This window comes from Anomaloglossus baeobatrachus, chromosome 1 (genome assembly GCF_048569485.1).
Source record: "Anomaloglossus baeobatrachus isolate aAnoBae1 chromosome 1, aAnoBae1.hap1, whole genome shotgun sequence".
Taxonomy (NCBI): domain Eukaryota; kingdom Metazoa; phylum Chordata; class Amphibia; order Anura; family Aromobatidae; genus Anomaloglossus; species Anomaloglossus baeobatrachus.
Genome location: NC_134353.1, coordinates 636,053,930 through 636,059,333, shown reverse-complemented (window position 1 = coordinate 636,059,333; position 5,404 = coordinate 636,053,930).

Sequence of the window (5,404 nt, the reverse complement as noted above, 5' to 3'; positions counted from 1 at the left end):
GTCACCTTGTCCAGGCGAAGGGCCGCACCCAGGTTTGCAGCATTGTCGCACACGGCCTTACCTGGCTGCAGGTTGAGTGGAGACAACCATTTATGAAACTCGGACAGCAGAGCTGACCACAACTCTCTGTGTGACTCTTATTTCCAAGACATTTCAAGCTAAAGACTGCCTGATGCCATTGCGCTCTGCTGCCAGCATAGTAAGGAGGTGTGCGTGATTCCTTGTGCGCAGTTACAATGCTGGTGGCCTGACCAGGTAGGCTTGGGGTGGAGGTGGAGGACCCAGACGAGGTTGAGGAGGCAGAAGCGTTGGAGGAACTTATACATACAGAGGATTGACGCACAAGTCGTGGGGACGGCAAGACTTGTTCAGCAGACCCTTCTCCATCTATCACCATAGTTACTCAGTGCCCAGTCAGCGACATGTAACGCCCCTGTCCATGCTTACTGGTCCAAGTATCGGTGGTGAAATGCACCCATTCACACACAGAGTTTCTCAAGGAAGCGGTGATGTTGTGTGCGACATGCTGGTGTAGCACAGGCACACCTTTCATAGAGAAGTAGTGGCGACTGGGCATCTGGTACTGGGGCACAGCAACGAACATAAGGTCTCGAAAATCCTGTGTGTCCACCAGGCGAAAAGGCAGCATTTCGGTAGCCAAGAGCTTACAGAGGGATAAAGTCAACCTCTTACCTTTGTCATGGGTCGGGGGAAAGGGCCTTTTATTTGTCCACATCTGAGGGACAGAGATCTGGCTGCTCTGTGTAGATGGTGGTGAGTAGTGTGTCCCTGGAAAAATGCAGGTTTGTGAGGAAAGTGCAGGCGTAGACATGATGTTGCCTTCATCCAACGTTGGTGCTATCGATGTCTGAGAGAGCTGTACACCCGCACTTGTTTCCCCTTCCAAACCAACTGACGACCTACCAAGCAAACTGCCTGTTGCGGTTATAGTGGTGGAAGATGTGCGTGGAAAACCAGGTGTGACAGCTGTCCCCACAGTCATAGAAGATGAAGAGCGCGCGGATGCACTGGAAGGGGCAGGCGGTGGTTGGCCCGCTATGCTAGGCCACATTGCAGCACAGTGAGCTTCCCACTGGGAATTATGCTTGGTATTCATGTGACGATTCATAGAAGAAGTTGTCAAACTGGTGAGCTTTTTGCCTCTACTTATAGATTCCCGACAAATTTTACAGATCACATGATTTGGGAGATCCTTTGCAAGGTCAAAAAAGGACCAGGCTAGGCAAGGCTTAGAGGACATGCGACCTGCAGAGCCACCCCGACTTGTGCTCAGAGGCAGAGTGGTGGCTGAGGATGCAGTTGTAGACATGCTACCAGTACTCCGACTGTGTCCAGGAAGGCGCAAGGTAACTTCGTCGTCAGTTGTATCCTCCTCCACCGCCTTTGTTGACCTCCTCACGTGCCTGACTGTGGGTTGACAGTAAGTGGGATCTAGAACTTCATCATCAAGCATTGTGTTTGCACTCCCCTCGCCCTCAGACCTAGCCTCTTCCTTCCCTGACCGAATATTTAAATTGTCATCCCAATCTGGTATTTGCGTCTCATTGTCATCAGTATGTTCCTCATTGTCTCCACCAACAGGTGTTACAGTTTGGGAATGAGGGTCTACATTATGCTCATAAACTTGGTCATCAGGGCCTGAATCTGAGTCACAAAGCTTCTGGGCATCACTGCAGACCATTTCCTGGTCTGTACTCACTGTAGCTTGGCAGCAGACCTCTGATTCCCAGGCTATATTGTGACTGAACAGCTCTGCAGACTCAGCCATCTCTGTTACACCATACTGTGCAGGGCGGGTGGAGACTTGAGAGCTGGGAGAAAGCAAGTGTGATTGGGATGACAACTCAGAGGACTGGGTTTTTTTTATGTGGTAGTTGAGGTGGAGGAGAGGGCACTTGTTGGAGCACTTGAGATCCATTCAAGCATGTTCTTTTTTTGTGCATCATCTACCTTTCTTACAGTTGATTGGGTCTGTAAAAAAGGGAGCACATCAGCTTGTCCATGGAAAGTAGTAGACTTCTTACTTTTGCTGGAAGATGGCTTATCTTCAGCAGATGTTAATTTAGCTTTGCTACCTTCCCCACTGACACAAACTTTTTTTCCTTTTCCAACACGCCTGTTCCCCTTTCCACCAGCATCTGTCCTTTTGCCACTCATTTTGTTAGCGACAAGATTAGCCACTTAAAATGTGGTAGCAAAAATTGAGAGGTGATGTAGATTGCAGAGGTGGTCTAGCTTTATTGACAGCTGAAGAACCAACACTGACTAACCCTGACAATGCAACTATGGCCCTAAAACTGGCATCACTGTTTGCTATAAGAATAGCGTAGCAAAATGTGCATGAGGGTTGAATGCAGAGGTGCTGGGATTTGCTTGGCACCAGTGGGACACTAAATTAGTATAGCAGACACTTTGTGGATGCCACTAATTTTCAGCACTGTTTGCTATAAAAATAGCATAGCAAAATGTGCATGAGGGTAGAATGCAGAGGTGCTGGAAATTGCTTGGCACCAGTGGGACAACAATGGAGTTTAGCAGACACTTTTTGGATGCCACTAAGTTTCAGCACTGTTTGCTATAAAAATAGCATGGCAAAAGTGGGCAGGTGGGTACAGTGGCCAGGTTCTCTGGGTCTGTTGGCCAGAAAGGAAGCCTCACTTTTCTATCCCTCGTAATGGTGAAATGCAGCAAGGAATTCCCTGAGCTTAGGTACACAGACGCTGTTATCTGAAGCTGTATACAGCGTTTCCGTGGACCTGCCTGTCACCTATGGCTCTGAGCCCCAGGAAATCAGCCCTGAAAAGGCCTGAAATAAACTTCTGTCCCTAAGCTGTAGAGCACTGTGTGTACAGCGTACACAGCTAGAGCGGCGACAAGAGCTGCGTGAGCGGAGACTGTCACCTACACGCAGAAAGCAGATAATGGCGCCGTGAGGGAAAATGGCCGTATTTAAAATGCAAGGACATGTGACATTCACAGCCTATGACACATGCCCTTGCTTGTCTGGCAAAAAAGACCACTTAGCTGTGTGTGTGTCTGTGATTTGCTGACATGCTGGCCCGCCCCACTGCACGCGCGCTTAGGGGAAAAAAAAATGGCGATCGCCATTATCCCAGCAGCACTGATCTAAATGCGCCCCCCCCCCGCACACTATACGCTGAAATTTGATAATAGTGTGAATCACAGAGTGACTCACACTATTACAGTGAAAAGCCAGCTAGTAACTAGCTAGGCTTTTTGCTGATCGAACCGTTCTCGAACGTAACTCGAGCTGTCGAGCTTTTAGCAAAAAGCTCGCGCTCGAGTTCAATCTCGAGCACCCCCAAAATCACTCGAACATGAAATTGGCGAACCTCGAACATCGCTCAACTCTGGTCACACAGTCTGTGTGAAAACACGGACGTGTGAGTAACAGCATATAATAACATGGGTACGTGTGGCATCCGTGTTAAAAACAGATTCACACGTACCTGAAACACGGACGTCTGAAACCGGCCTTATGTTGAATACTTGGTGCATCAGAGTCCTTTTTCCATCTATTTTTTGCCAGTTCTTGCATTGCACGCATAGGTGTTGTGAGATTTAGATTTCCTTCTTCATAAATTAAAATGGATGTGTCTGACCATGTCACACACCGTATGCCTAGATATGGTAGTAAAATGTTAACATTACATATACCAGTGAATACCAGTGGGTGTAGTATTATTTCCTCCTATACCAAATATGTCACAGTCTGGTCCGCAGCCAGATTTTATTTGACCTGCGATACTATTCTGTATGCGGGACTATGTGGGCCCCATTATTCAATTTAGAGGACTATGTGGGGCATCATCTAATTTGTGAAGTGCACCAGTCCCTCCTGCAGAAAAACAATCCCACAACATGGGACGTGTTTCACAGTTTGGATGGTGTTCTTAGGCTTCAAAGCTTCTTCCTTTTACCACCAAATGTAATGATGGTCATTATGACCAAACAGTTCAATTTTAGTTTTGTGAGACTACAGGACATAGCTCCTAAAATTAAGGTCTTTCTTCCTGTGTGCATTTGCAAACATTAATCTGGCATTTTTTATGTTTCTTTTGGAGTAATGGCTTCTTCCTAGCAGAGTTTCCTTTCAGCCCATGTTGATACACTAGTTGTTCCACTGTGGATAATGACACAATCTTACCAGCTTCCACAAGCATCTTCACAAGGTCTTTTGCTTTTATTCTTGGGTTGATATGCACATGTCTAACCAAAGTGCATTCATCTCTGGTACACAAAATCTGTCACTCTCCTGAGCGGTATTATGGCTGGACATTCCCATCTTGTTTGTACTTGAGTATAATTGTTTGTATAGATAAACAAGGCACCCTCAGGTATATGGATAGTGCACCCAAGGATGAACCAGACTTGTGCAAGTCCACAATTCTCTTCCTGAGATCTTAGCTGAATTCTTTAGACTTTCCCATGATGCTACACAAAGAAGCAGTGTGTTCCAGGTGTGCATTAAAATACATCCACAGGTGTGTCTCTAATTAACTCAGATGTTGCCATTAAACCTACTGGAAGCTTCAAAAGACATTACATCATCATATTGACTGTCCCATATTGTTTAAAGGCAACAACTCTTGGTGTATGTAAACTTTTGACTTTGCAGAACGTATTAAAAAATGCATTATTATGACATTTGGGAAATATAAATAATTTTGGTTCCTAAGTGGCCTAAAATGGGAAAGGTTTATTCTGACTTCATGTCAGATAGTGAGAAAAACATGCATATGTGTCTTTTTAGATTGTGTATGTGAACTTCTGGTTTCAACTGTCTGTGCAACACGGACAGTTGAATGAGGCCTAAAAGTGACTGTATTAATAAAACAACAACTTTATGCAATACATGTAAAGGCAATTGCTGAAAATAAGCTCATCAAAATAAATACAAACATTACACAAACAGATGGTTATCATGTATAATTTATTGATTTTACTATTACCATTTTTTTCTATTTGATTTTTTTTATTTTTGTATTTTTTTTTTCATTATAAACACATTTTAGTTTTGATATTTTGAATCTGTCACTATTTTTATCTGTTTCACATTCTCTTCCAGTCATTTGACATGAAAAAAACAGTCAAAAATAGTGACAAAATGTATATACCAGCCTGTTTCAGCCTAGAAATGCTAATGAGCTGATTACAAGAAATGAGTTTGTGTTTCTTAGGCAAGAAATGAAAAAACTAAACAGGATATGACATTGCTGACCTTGCTTGTTTTCCTTTAGCCGCATACTAAGAGCACCAGGTTAGGTGGGAGGGAGTTCTTCTATGGAGGTAAGACTTCATCAGGGTAGTATATTTGTTAGAAGACAATGAATTAGACATTATCTTACATTTGTGATCTATA